Genomic DNA, 14,613 nt, shown 5'->3' with positions numbered 1-14,613 from the left:
CATGATTAAAGTGGCATTATTTAAAGTGACTAGTCATCCATTTATTAAAGTGGCCAATGATTGAGTATGTATGTAGACAGCAGCCTCTCTGTGTTGGTGATGGCTGTTTAACAGTAAAACGGCCTTCAGATAGAAGCTGTTTTTCAGTCTCTCGGTCTCAGCTTTGATGCATCTGTACTGACCTCGCCTTCTGGATGGTAGCGATGTGAACAGGCAGTGGCTCGGGTGGTTGTTGTCCTTGATGATCTTTTTGGCCTTCCTGTGACATTGGGTGCTGCAGGTGTCCTGGAGGGCAGGTAGTTTGCCCCTGCTGATATATTGTGTAGACCGCACCACCCTCTGGAGAGCCTTGCGGTTTATGGTGGTGCAGTTGCCGTACCAGGCGGTGATACAGCCCGACAAGGATGCTCTCAATTTTTGTGCATCTGTAAAGTTTGAGGGTTTTAGGTGACAAGCCAAATTTATTCAACCTCCTGACAGTGCAATAATATCTAACAAGTAATCTAACAACTCCCCAACAACTACCTAATACACGCAAATCTAAAGGGGTGAATGAGAATATGTAAGTATATGGATGAGCAATGGCCGAGGGGCATAGGCAAGGTGCAATAGATGGTATAAAATACAGTATATACATGTGATATGAGTAATGTAAGATATGTCAACATTTATTAAAGTGGCAGTATTTAGAGTACATTGTATAAAGTGACTAGTGATCCATTTAATTAACCTCTTACTGCTACCCCCCCTACTTTTTTCAATTTCCGCCTGAAGACATACCCAAATCTAACTGCCTGTAGCTCAGGCTCAGGACCAAGGATATGCATATTCTTGGTTTCATTTGAAAGGAAACACCCTGAAGGTTGTGTAAATGTGAATTGAATTGTAGGAGAATATAACTCAATAGATCTGGTTTAGATAATACAATGAAAAAAACATATGTTTTTTCATTTTTATTGTTGTATCACCATCTTTAAAATGAACAAGACAAAACAAACATTACATTTACATTTAAGTCATTTAGCAGACGCTCTTATCCAGAGCGACTTACAAATTGGTGCATTAACCTTATGACATCCAGTAGAGCAGTCACTTTACAATAGTGCATCTAAATCTTAAAGGGGGGGGTGAGAAGGATTACTTATAGGACGATGGGGACAATTTCAGTGAAAAACATAATAGGGCAACAGTACTTGTGCAAAGTTTCAGAATGATAACTTCCAAAATGAGTGTGCTACATGACATTTATCATGAAGTCACCCAGGTGTCCCACACAAGTAGCCCAAATGTACCCAAGTGGCCAAATTGGTGAAGTTATACATTTTGAATGGAATCATTTTGAATTTTGAATTCAACACCATAGTATCACCCATTTCAGTATCACTCATTTCAGTATTGCCCTTTTCAGTATCGGCTATTTCAGGAACACCTTTTCCAGAGTTCTAGTGGCAGACCTTTCCTCTCTGTGTTTCCCTGTGCTGCTGGGCCAGTGGGCAGCCATGCGGCTCCCCGGAGCTCTGTTCACATAGGATTACCCCTTTTAAAAAAGAACGCTAATACAACACATTCCCAATGCATTCATGTATGGGGAAGGGAGGGGGGGGTATGGAGAGGAAGAGGGGTTAACCTGTTATCATCCCGTCAGCCTTCAGTTTGTATTGAAGGAGGGAGCTCAGAGCTGTACAGGAAGTGATTAACTCCTATCTCGCAGGTCATTGGTCAAGTGTCAGTGAGAGCGAATTCACCAATTGTCTGATAAACAAACAAGGAAGAAGGGTTTAAATGGAGGGAGGGAAGGGAGAGTAAGGGAATAAGAGATAGTGGAGGAAGAGAGGAAAGAAGGGGAGGGGAGAGGAATGACATGGCCTGTAGAGCCTGTAGCCTGTAGAGCCTGTAGCCTGTAGAGACTGTAGCCTGTAGAGAGCCTGTAGCCTGTAGAGCCTGTAGCCTGTAGAGAGCATGTAGCCTGTAGAGACTGTTGCCTGTAGAGAGCCTGTAGCCTGTAGAGAGCCTGTAGAGAGACTGTAGCCTGTAGAGAGACTGTAGAGACTGGAGCCTGTAGAGCCTGTAGCCTGAGAGAGCCTGTAGCCTGGAGAGAGCCTGTAGCCTGGAGAGAGCCTGTAGCCTGTAGAGACTGTAGCCTGGAGAGAGCCTGTAGAGAGACTGTAGCCTGTAGAGACTGTAGCCTGTAGAGAGACTGTAGCCTGTAGAGACTGTAGCCCGTAGAGACTGTAGCCTGTAGAGAGCCTGTAGAGAGACTGTAGCCTGTAGAGACTCTAGCCTGTAGAGAGCCTGTAGAGAGCCTGTAGCCTGGAGAGAGCCTGTAGAGAGACTGTAGCCTGTAGAGACTGTAGCCTGGAGAGAGCCTGTAGAGAGACTGTAGCCTGTAGAGACTGTAGCCTGTAGAGAGCCTGTAGAGAGACTGTAGCCTGTAGAGACTGTAGCCTGTAGAGACTGTAAAGAAGGAAGTCCAAACAGGGAAAACACAAATCCTCTAGTTTAACAGGAGAGTCCCCCTTCTAGTTGTTGAGGAGAGTTGCAGGGCTAGCGGCAACAGACTGCAGGTCCCTTCGGGTAGGCGCGGGCCGTAGAGGATAGTGACACCTGCTCACACGTAGTATCTGATGACGAGGCAGAATACAACTGGACGGAACAAAAGCAAAGCAAACAGCAAACAAGAATCCGACAAGGACAGAAGCAGAAACAGAGAGAGAAATAGAGACTTAATCAGAGGGCAAAATAGGGGACAGGTGTGAAAGAGTAAACGAGGTCGTTAGGAGAATGAGGAACAGCTGGGAGCAGGAACGGAACGATAGAGAGAGAGAGGAATAGAGAGAGAGAAAGAAACCTAATAAGACCAGCAGGGGGAAACGAAGAGAAGAGAAAGCACAGGGACAAGACATGACAATACAATACATGACAGTACCCCCCCACTCACCGAGCGCCTCCTGGCGCACTCGAGGAGGAAACCTGGCGGCAACGGAGGAAATCATCGATCATTGAACGGTCCAGCACGTCCCGAGATGGAACCCAACTCCTCTCCTCAGGACCGTAACGGGAAACGATGAAGAGGGAATCTAGTGCAATTACTATTATAAAAATGAGACACGGGTAGAGAACTGTAAGAGTTTGAGCAATCAGGACCAAACAGGCCAGGAGAGTAACAACTAGGGACAGACTGAGACACAGCAAGTACAGGAGCAGGACCAGGAGAGATGCGGTGGCTGGGGACAGACTGAGACACAGCAAGGACAGGAAAGATGCGGTGGCAGGGGACAGACTGAGACACAGCAAGGGCAGGAGAGATGCGGTGGCTGGGGACAGACTGAGACACAGCAAGGCCAGGAGCAGGACCAGGAGAGATGCGGTGTCTGGGGACAGATTTAGACACAGCAAGGCCAGGAGCAGAAGCAGGAAGAGAGTTGCCGGACTTAGTCTGCGCGCAGTCCGAACAAGCAGCCACAAAACGACGCGTATCACGCTCCTGAGTGGGCCACTAAAAACGCTGGCGAAAAGAAGCAAGCGTACCCCGAACGCCGAGGTGGCCGGCTGACTTGGCAGAGTGAGCCCACTGAAGAACGGCCAGACGAGTAGGAACGGGAACGAAAATAAGGTTCCTAGGACAAGCGCGCGGAGAAGGAGTGTGAGTGAGTGCTTGCTTAACCTGCCTCTCAATTCCCCAGACAGTCAACCCGACAACACGCCCCTCAGGGAATCTCCCCTCGGGGTCGGTGGAGGCTACTGAAGAACTGAAGAGACGGGATAAAGCATCAGGCTTGGTGTTCCTTGAGCCCGGACGATAAGAAATAACGAACTCGAAATGAGCGAAATACAGCGCCCAACGAGCCTGACGCGCATTAAGTCGTTTGGCAGAACGGATGTACTCAAGGTTCTTATGGTCAGTCCAAACGACAAAAGGAACGGTCGCCCCCTCCAACCACTGTCGCCATTCGACTAGGGCTAAGCGGATGGCGAGCAGTTCGCGGTTAGCCACATCATAGTTACGTTCCGACGGCGACAGGCGATGAGAAAAATACGCGCAAGGGTGGACCTTATCGTCAGAATGGGAGCGCTGGGACAGAATGGCTCCCACGCCCACCTCTGACGCGTCTACCTCGACAATGAACTGTTTAGTGACGTCAGGTGTAACAAGGATAGGAGCGGATGTAAAACGCTTCTTGAGGAGATCAAAAGCTCCCTGGGCGGAAACGGACCACTTAAAGCACGTCTTGACAGAAGTAAGGGCTGTGAGAGGAGCTGCCACTCGACCGAAATTACGAATGAAACGCCGATAGAAATTCGCGAAACCGAGAAAGCGCTGCAGTTCAACACGTGACTTAGGGACGGGCCAATCGCTGACAGCATGGACCCTAGCGGGATCCATCTGAATGCCTTCAGCGGAAATAACAGAACCGAGAAATGTGACAGAGGAGACATGAAAGGCGCACTTCTCAGCCTTCACGTAGAGACAATTCTCTAAAAGGCGCTGGAGGACACGTCGAACGTGCTGAACATGAATCTGGAGTGACGGTGAAAAAATCAGGATCTCGTCAAGGTAAACAAAAACAAAGATGTTCAGCATGTCACTCAGTACATCATTAACTAATGCCTGAAAGACAGCTGGAGCATTAGCGAGACCGAACGGCAGAACCCGGTATTCAAAATGCCCTAACGGAGTGTTAAACGCCGTTTTCCACTCGTCCCCCTCCCTGATGCGCACGAGATGGTAAGCGTTACGAAGGTCCAACTTAGTAAAGAACCTGGCTCCCTGCAGAATCTCGAAAACTGAAGACATAAGGGGAAGCGGATAACGATTCTTAACCGTTATGTCATTCAGCCCTCGATAATCCACGCAGGGGCGCAGGGTCCCGTCCTCTTCCTTAACAAAAAAGAACCTCACTTCGGCGGGAGAGGAGGAAGGGACCACGGTACCGGTGTCGAGAGCTACAGACAAATAATCTTCGAGAGCCTTACGTTCGGTAGCCGACAGAGAGTCTAGTCTACCCCGTGGGGAGTAGTACCCGGAAGGAGATCAATACAACAATCATACGACCGGTGAGGAGGAAGGGAGGTGGCCCTGGACCGACTGAAGACCGTGCGCAGATCATGATATTCCTCCGGCACCCTGTCAAATCACCAGGCTCCTCCTGTGAAGAGGGGGCAGAAGAAACAGGAGGAATAGCAGACACTAAACACTTAACATGACAAGAGACGTTCCAGGAGAGGATAGAATTACTAGACCAATTAATAGAAGGATTATGACACACTAGCCAGGGATGGCCCAAAACAACAGGTGTAAAAGGTGAACAAAAAATCAAAAAAGAAATGGTTTCACTATGATTACCAGAGACAGTGAGGGTTAAAGGTAGCGTTTCACGCTGAATCCTGGGGAGAGGACTACCATCCAAGGCGAACATAGCCGTGGGCTCCCCTAACTGCCTGAGAGGAATGTCATGTTCCCGAGCCCAGGCTTCGTCCATAAAACAGCCCTCCGCCCCAGAGTCTATTAATGCACTGCAGGAAGCTGCCGAACCGGTCCAGCGTAGATGGACCGACAAGGTAGTACAGGAACTTGACGGAGAGACCAGAGTAGTAGAGCTCGCCAGTAGCCCTCCGCTTACTTATGAGCTCTGGCCTTTTACTGGACATGAAATGACAAAATGACCAGCGGAACCGCAATAGAGACAGAGGCGGTTGGTGATTCTCCGTTCCCTCTCCTTAGTCAAGATGCAAATACCCCCCAGCTGCATGGGCTCAACACCTGAGCCAGTGGGGGGAGATGGTAGAGATGCGGAGAGGGGGGACACTGTTAACGCGAGCTCTCTTCCATGAGCTCGGTGACGAAGATCTATCCGTCGTTCTATGCGAATGGCGAGTTCAATCAAAGAATCCACGCTGGAAGGAACCTCCCGGGAGAGAATCTCATCCTTAACCTCAGCGTGGAGACCCTCCAGAAAATGAGCGAGCAACGCCGGCTCGTTCCAGTCACTGGAGGCAGCAAGAGTGCGAAACTCTATAGAGTAATCCGTTATGGATCGATTACCTTGACATAGGGAAGACAGGGCCCAGGAAGCTTCTTTCCCAAAAACAGAACGATCAAAAACCCGTATCATCTCCTCAAAGTTCTGATACTGGTTAGTACACTCAGCCCTTGCCTCCCAGATAGCCGTGCCCCACTCACGAGCCCGTCCAGTAAGGAGAGATATGACGTAGGCGATACGAGCAGTATCCCTGGAGTACGTGTTGGGCTGGAGAGAGAACACAATATCACACTGGGTAAGGAACGAGCGACATACAGTGGGCTCCCCAGAGTAACACGGTGGGTTATTAATTCTGGGCTCCGGAGACCCGGAAGCCCAGGAGGTAACCAGTGGATCGAGGCGGAGATTGTGAATATCCTCCGAGAGGCCGGAGACTGGGGCGGCCAGGGTCTCAACGGCATGTCGAGCAGCAGACAATTCCTGTTCGTGTCTGCCTAGCATCGCTCCCTGGAACTCGACGGCTGAGTGGAGAGAATCCGAAATCGCTGGGTCCATTCTTGGTCGGATTCTTCTGTTATGCAGGTGAGTGAGGACCCAAAAGCGATATAACGGAAACAGAGTCTTTTAATGTCCAAACAGGGAAAACATAAATCCTCAATCATACAGGGGAAGTCCAAACAGGGAAAACACAAATCCTCTAGTTTAACAGGAGAGTCCCCCTTCTAGTTGTTGAGGAGAGTTGCAGGGCTAGCGGCAACAGACTGCAGGTCCCTTCGGGTAGGCGCGGGCCGTAGAGGATAGAGACACCTGCTCACACGTAGTATCTGATGACGAGGCAGAATACAACTGGACGGAACAAAAGCAAAGCAAACAGCAAACAAGAATCCGACAAGGACAGAAGCAGAAACAGAGAGAGAAATAGAGACTTAATCAGAGGGCAAAATAGGGGACAGGTGTGAAAGAGTAAACGAGGTCGTTAGGAGAATGAGGAACAGCTGGGAGCAGGAACGGAACGATAGAGAGAGAGAGGAATAGAGAGAGAGAAAGAAACCTAATAAGACCAGCAGGGGGAAACGAAGAGAAGAGAAAGCACAGGGACAAGACATGACAATACAATACATGACAGACACTGTCAACTGTGGGACCTTATGTAGACAGGTGTGTGCTTTTCCAAATCATGTCCAATCAATTGAATTTACCACAAGTGGACTCCAATCCAGTTGTAGAAACATCTCAAGGATGGTCAATGGGAACAGGATGCACCTGAGCTCAATTTTGAGTCTCATAGCAAAGGGTCTGAATACTTATGTAAATAAGGTATTTCATTTTTTAAATATAAATGTGCAAACATTTCTAAAAACCTGTTTTCACTTTGTCATTACGGGGTAGTGTGTGTAGATTGCTGAGAATAATGTTTTATTTAATCCATTTTAGAATAAGGCGTAACAAAATGTAACGTAACACAATGTTGAAAAAGTCAAGGGGTCAGAATAGTTTCTGAAGGCACAGTAGTTTTATAAGTAGTTTTATATTAACCTCAATCGTGGCCTTTCTCTTCCATTTGGAGCAGCCTTTGGTGGAACAGGGATTGTGACCCTGTACATCTCTCCCATAGGGACCCCAGAGCCGCCGGTAAACCTCTGACTTTTCTCTCCGCCGCTCCGGCCCGGAGTTGTGCTCTGTGGCTTTTTATGGGCATGTTCTATATTTGAGCTGCTCCTGCTCCTCTGTGTGTGTGTGCGCGTGTGTGTGAAGCTGGGCTCACGTGAGGCTTTTCACTCTGTGTCTGTGTGTGTGTGTCTCACGCTATAGCTGTCTCACCTCGACAGCCCTCTGCGCTGCTGTGAGGCTTTACACTGTAGAATCACACTGCTGGTTTCTCCTTGGTCACTCTCCACTGGGAGCTTTGATCTCATGTTTTACATTATAGCTCATAGCCTGGTAATTTTAGCTCAGACCTGGCCAGCCAGTGAATATCAACATAGTGGACGCCAAGCCATGGTATCAGATAGTGTGCTTGTACGGTACAGATCAAATAACTTGATGCTGCTCTTTGTTCATTTTTTTCTCTTCTACTTTCTCTCTCCCTGTCTTTGTCTAACTCTCTCTACCATCTCTCTCTCCCTGTCTTTCTGTCTAACTCTCTCTACCATCTCTCTCCCTGTCTTTCTGTCTAACTCTCTCTACCATCTCTCTCCCTGTCTTTCTGTCTAACTCTCTCTACCATCTCTCTCCCTGTCTTTCTGTCTAACTCTCTCTACTGTCTCTCTGTCTAACTCTCTCTACCATCTCTCTCCCTGTCTTTCTGTCTGACTCTCTCTACCATCTCTCTCCCTGTCTTTGTCTAACTCTCTCTTCTGTCTCTCTGTCTAACTCTCTCTACCATCTCTCTCCCTGTCTTTCTGTCTGACTCTCTCTACCGTCTCTCTCCCTGTCTTTCTGTCTGACTCTCTCTACCATCTCTCTCCCTGTCTTTCTGTCTGACTCTCTCTACCATCTCTCTCCCTGTCTTTGTCTAACTCTCTCTACTGTCTCTCTGTCTAACTCTCTCTACCATCTCTCTCCCTGTCTTTCTGTCTGACTCTCTCTACCATCTCTCTCCCTGTCTTTGTCTAACTCTCTCTACTGTCTCTCTGTCTAACTCTCTCTACTGTCTCTCTGTCTAACTCTCTCTACCATCTCTCTCCCTGTCTTTCTGTCTGACTCTCTCTACCGTCTCTCTCCCTGTCTTTCTGTCTGACTCTCTCTACCATCTCTCTCCCTGTCTTTGTCTAACTCTCTCTTCTGTCTCTCTGTCTGACTCTCTCTACCATCTCTCTCCCTGTCTTTCTGTCTGACTCTCTCTACCGTCTCTCTCCCTGTCTTTCTGTCTGACTCTCTCTACCATCTCTCTCCCTGTCTTTCTGTCTGACTCTCTCTACCATCTCTCTCCCTGTCTTTGTCTAACTCTCTCTTCTGTCTCTCTGTCTAACTCTCTCTACCATCTCTCTCCCTGTCTTTCTGTCTGACTCTCTCTACCGTCTCTCTCCCTGTCTTTCTGTCTGACTCTCTCTACCATCTCTCTCCCTGTCTTTCTGTCTGACTCTCTCTACCATCTCTCTCCCTGTCTTTGTCTAACTCTCTCTACTGTCTCTCTGTCTAACTCTCTCTACCATCTCTCTCCCTGTCTTTCTGTCTAACTCTCTCTACTGTCTCTCTGTCTAACTCTCTCTACCATCTCTCTCCCTGTCTTTCTGTCTGACTCTCTCTACCGTCTCTCTCCCTGTCTTTCTGTCTGACTCTCTCTACCATCTCTCTCCCTGTCTTTCTGTCTGACTCTCTCTACCATCTCTCTCCCTGTCTTTGTCTAACTCTCTCTACTGTCTCTCTGTCTAACTCTCTCTACCATCTCTCTCCCTGTCTTTCTGTCTAACTCTCTCTACCATCTCTCTCCCTGTCCTTCTGTCTAACTCTCTCTACTGTCTCTCTGTCTAACTCTCTCTACTGTCTCTCTGTCTAACTCTCTCTACCATCTCTGTCTAACTCTCTCTACCATCTCTGTCTAACTCTCTCTACCATCTCTGTCTAACTCTCTCTACCATCTCTGTCTAACTCTCTCTACCATCTCTGTCTAACTCTCTCTACCATCTCTGTCTAACTCTCTCTACCATCTCTGTCTAACTCTCTCTACCATCTCTCTGTCTAACTCTTTCTACTGTCTCTCTGTCTAACTCTCTCTACCATCTGTCTTTCTGTCTAACTCTCTCCCTGTCTTTCTGTCTGACTCTCTCTACCGTCTCTCTCCCTGTCTTTCTGTCAGACTCTCTCTACCATCTCTCTCCCTGTCTTTGTCTAACTCTCTCTACCATCTCTGTCTAACTCTCTCTACCATCTGTCTTTGTCTAACTCTCTCTACCATCTCTGTCTAACTCTCTCTACCATCTGTCTTTGTCTAACTCTCTCTGTCATCTCTGTCTAACTCTCTCTACTGTCTCTCCATCTCTCTCCCTGTCTTTCTGTCTAACTCTCTCTACCATCTCTCTCCTGTCTCTGTCTAACTCTCTCTACTGTCTCTGTCTACCATCTCTCTCTAACGTCTCTACCATCTCTGTCTAACTCTCTCTACCATCTCTCTCCCTGACTTTCTGTCTAACTCTCTCTACCATCTGTCTTTCTGTCTAACTCTCTCTACCATCTCTCTCCTCTTTGTCTAACTCTCTACCATGTCTCCCTGTCTTTCTGTCTAACTCTCTCTACCATCCCTGTCTTTCTGTCTAACTCTCTCTACCTCTCTCCCTGTCTTTCTGTCTAACTCTCTCTACTGTCTCTCTCCTGTCTTTCTGTCTAACTCTCTCTACCATCTCTCTCCCTGTCTTTCTGTCTAACTCTCTCTACCATCTCTCTCCTGTCTTTTGTCTAACTCTGTCTCTACTGTCTCTCTGTCTAACTCTCTCTACCATCTCTCTCCCTGTCTAACTTCTGTCTAACTCTCTCTACCATCTCTCTCCCTGTCTCTGTCTAACTCTCTCTACCATCTCTCTCCCTGTCTTTCTGTCTAACTCTCTTCTACTGTCTCTCCCTGTCTTTCTGTCTAACTCTCTCTACCATCTCTCTCCCTGTCTTTCTGTCTAACTCTCTCTACCGTCTCTCTCTGTCTTTCTGTCTAACTCTCTCTACCATCTCTCTCCCTGTCTTTCTGTCTAACTCTCTCTACTTTCTCTCTCTCTCTCTGTCTTTCTGTCTAACTCTCTACCGTCTGTCTTTCTGTCTAACTCTCTCTACTGTCTCTCCCTGACTTTCTGTCTAACTCTCTCTACCATCTCTCTCCTGTCTTTCTGTCTAACTCTCTCTACTGTCTCTCTCCATCTTTCTGTCTAACTCTCTCTACCATCTCTCTCCCTGACTTTCTGTCTAACTCTCTCTACCATCTCTCTCCGATTTCTGTCTAACTCTCTCTACCATCTCTCTCCGTCTTTCTGTCTAACTCTCTCTACCAGCTCTATCCCTGACTTTCTGTCTAACTCTCTACCATCTCTCTCCCCTGTCTTCTGTCTAACTCTCTCTACAGTCTCTCCGCCTTTCTGTCTAACTCTCTCTACCATCTCTCTCCGCCTTTCTGTCTAACTCTCTCTACCGTCTCTCTGCCTGTCTTTCTGTCTAACTCTCTACTGTCTCTCTCCCTGTCTTTTGTCTAACTCTCTCTACCATCTCTCCCTGTCTTTCTGTCTAACTCTCTCTACCATCTCTCTCCCTGTCTTTCTGTCTAACTCTCTCTACCATCTCTCTCCTGTCTTTCTGTCTAACTCTCTCTACCATCTCTCTCCCTGTCTTTGTCTAACTCTCTCTACCATCTCTCTCCCTGACTTTCTGTCTAACTCTCTTTACTGTCTCTCTCCTGTCTTTCTGTCTAACTCTCTCTACCATCTCTCTCCTGACTTTCTGTCTAACTCTCTCTATCACGTCTCTATCCCTGACTTTCTGTCTAACTCTCTCTACCATCTCTCTCCTGTCTTTCTGTCTAACTCTCTCTACCATCTCTCTCCCTGTCTTTCTGTCTAACTCTCTCTACCATCTCTCTCCCTGTCTTTCTGTCTAACTCTCTCTACCGTCTCTCTCCGTCTTTCTGTCTATCTCTCTCTACCTGTCTCTCTCCCTGTCTTTTGTCTAACTCTCTCTACCATCTCTCTCCCTGTCTCTGTCTTTACTCTCTCTCTGTCTTTCTGTCTAACTCTCTCTACCATCTCTCTCCCTGTCTTTCTGTCTGACTCTCTCTACCATCTCTCTCCCTGTCTTTCTGTCTAACTCTCTCTACTGTCTTTCTGTCTGACTCTCTCTACCGTCTCTCTCCCTGTCTTTGTCTAACTCTCTCTACCATCTCTCTCCCTGTCTTTCTGTCTAACTCTCTCTCCCTGTCTTTCTGTCTAACTCTCTCTACCGTCTCTCTCCCTGTCTTTGTCTAACTCTCCCTACCATCTCTATCCCTGACTTTCTGTCTAACTCTCTTTACTGTCTCTCTCCGAATTTCTGTCTAACTCTCTCTACCATCTCTCTCCGCCTTTCTGTCTAACTCTCTCTACCAGCTCTATCCCTGACTTTCTGTCTAACTCTCTCTACCATCTCTCTCCGCCTTTCTGTCTAACTCTCTCTACCATCTCTCTCCCTGACTTTCTGTCTAACTCTCTCTACCATCTCTCTCCCTGACTTTCTGTCTAACTCTCTCTACCATCTCTCTCCGCCTTTCTGTCTAACTCTCTCTACCATCTCTCCGCCTTTCTGTCTAACTCTCTCTACCAGCTCTATCCCTGACTTTCTGTCTAACTCTCTCTACCATCTCTCTCCCTGACTTTCTGTCTAACTCTCTCTACCATCTCTCTCCCTGTCTTTCTGTCTAACTCTCTCTACCATCTCTCTCCCTGACTTTCTGTCTAACTCTCTCTAACGTCTCTCTCCCTGTCTTTCTGTCTAACTCTCTCTACCATCTCTCTCCCTGTCTTTCTGTCTAACTCTCTCTACCATCTCTCTCCCTGTCTTTCTGTCTAACTCTCTCTACCATCTCTCTCCCTGTCTTTCTGTCTAACTCTCTCTCTGTCTCTCTCCTGTCTTTCTGTCTAACTCTCTCTACCATCTCTCTCCCTGTCTTTCTGTCTAACTCTCTCTACCGTCTCTCTCCATCTTTCTGTCTAACTCTCTACTGTCTCTCTCTGTCTTTCTGTCTAACTCTCTCTACCATCTCTCTCCCTGACTTTCTGTCTAACTCTCTCTACCATCTCTCTCCCTGTCTTTCTGTCTAACTCTCTCTACTGTCTCTCTCTCCTGTCTTTCTGTCTAACTCTCTCTACCATCTCTCTCCCTGTCTTTCTGTCTAACTCTCTCTCTACCTGTCTCTCTCCCTGTCTTTCTGTCTAACTCTCTCTACCATCTCTCTCCCTGTCTTTCTGTCTAACTCTCTCTACCATCTCTCTCCCTGTCTTTCTGTCTACCACTCTCTCTACCATCTCCCTGTCTTTCTGTCTAACTCTCTCTACCATCTCTCTCCCTGTCTTTCTGTCTAACTCTCTACCATCTCTCTCCCTGTCTTTCTGTCTAACTCTCTCTACCATCTCTCTCCCTGTCTTTCTGTCTAACTCTCTCTACTGTCTCTCTGACCTGTCTTTGTCTAACTCTCTCTACCATCTCTCTCCCTGTCTTTCTGTCTAACTCTCTCTCCCTGTCTTTCTGTCTAACTCTCTCTACCGTCTCTCTCCCTGTCTTTGTCTAACTCTCCCTACCATCTCTATCCCTGACTTTCTGTCTAACTCTCTTTACTGTCTCTCTCCAAATTTCTGTCTAACTCTCTCTACCATCTCTCTCCTGCCTTTCTGTCTAACTCTCTCTACCAGCTCTATCCCTGACTTTCTGTCTAACTCTCTCTACCATCTCTCTCCGCCTTTCTGTCTAACTCTCTCTACCATCTCTCTCCCTGACTTTCTGTCTAACTCTCTCTACCATCTCTCTCCCTGACTTTCTGTCTAACTCTCTCTACCATCTCTCTCCGCCTTTCTGTCTAACTCTCTCTACCATCTCTCTCCGCCTTTCTGTCTAACTCTCTCTACCAGCTCTATCCCTGACTTTCTGTCTAACTCTCTCTACCATCTCTCTCCCTGTCTTTCTGTCTAACTCTCTCTACCATCTCTCTCCCTGACTTTCTGTCTAACTCTCTCTACCATCTCTCTCCCTGTCTTTCTGTCTAACTCTCTCTACCATCTCTCTCCCTGACTTTCTGTCTAACTCTCTCTACCATCTCTCTCCCTGTCTTTCTGTCTAACTCTCTCTACCATCTCTCTCCCTGTCTTTCTGTCTAACTCTCTCTACCATCTCTCTCCCTGACTTTCTGTCTAACTCTCTCTAACGTCTCTCTCCCTGTCTTTCTGTCTAACTCTCTCTACCATCTCTCTCCCTGTCTTTCTGTCTAACTCTCTCTACCATCTCTCTCCCTGTCTTTCTGTCTAACTCTCTCTACCATCTCTCTCCCTGTCTTTCTGTCTAACTCTCTCTACTGTCTCTCTCCGTCTTTCTGTCTAACTCTCTCTACCATCTCTCTCCCTGTCTTTCTGTCTAACTCTCTCTACCGTCTCTCTCCATCTTTCTGTCTAACTCTCTACTGTCTCTCTCTGTCTTTCTGTCTAACTCTCTCTACCATCTCTCTCCCTGACTTTCTGTCTAACTCTCTCTACCATCTCTCTCCCTGACTTTCTGTCTAACTCTCTCTACCATCTCTCTCCCTGTCTTTCTGTCTAACTCTCTCTACTGTCTCTCCCTGTCTTTCTGTCTAACTCTCTCTACTGTCTCTCCCTGTCTTTCTGTCTAACTCTCTCTACCATCTCTCTCCCTGACTTTCTGTCTAACTCTCTCTACTTTCTCTCTCTGTCTCTCTCTGTCTTTCTGTCTAACTCTCTCTACCGTCTCTCTGTCTAACTCTCTCTACTGTCTCTCCCTGACTTTCTGTCTAACTCTCTCTACTGTCTCTCCCTGTCTTTCTGTCTAACTCTCTCTACTGTCTCTCTCCATCTTTCTGTCTAACTCTCTCTACCATCTCTCTCCCTGACTTTCTGTCTAACTCTCTCTACCATCTCTCTCCGTATTTCTGTCTAACTCTCTCTACCGTCTCTCTCCC

The 14,613-nt window shown here is 47.4% G+C and overlaps 1 protein-coding gene across 3 annotated transcripts in view; it reads left to right on the top strand.

Moving 5' to 3' along the window:
- Positions 1-14,613, top strand: part of LOC124012129 (adenylyl cyclase-associated protein 2-like) — a 58,322-nt gene that overhangs the window by 20,027 nt on the left and 23,682 nt on the right. The gene's annotated exons all lie outside the window — the stretch shown is intronic.

This window comes from Oncorhynchus gorbuscha, linkage group LG24, assembly GCF_021184085.1.
Source record: "Oncorhynchus gorbuscha isolate QuinsamMale2020 ecotype Even-year linkage group LG24, OgorEven_v1.0, whole genome shotgun sequence".
NCBI lineage: Eukaryota > Metazoa > Chordata > Actinopteri > Salmoniformes > Salmonidae > Oncorhynchus > Oncorhynchus gorbuscha.
Note: the sequence above shows the minus strand (reverse complement) of the source record. Positions and strands in the feature narration are given on the sequence as shown.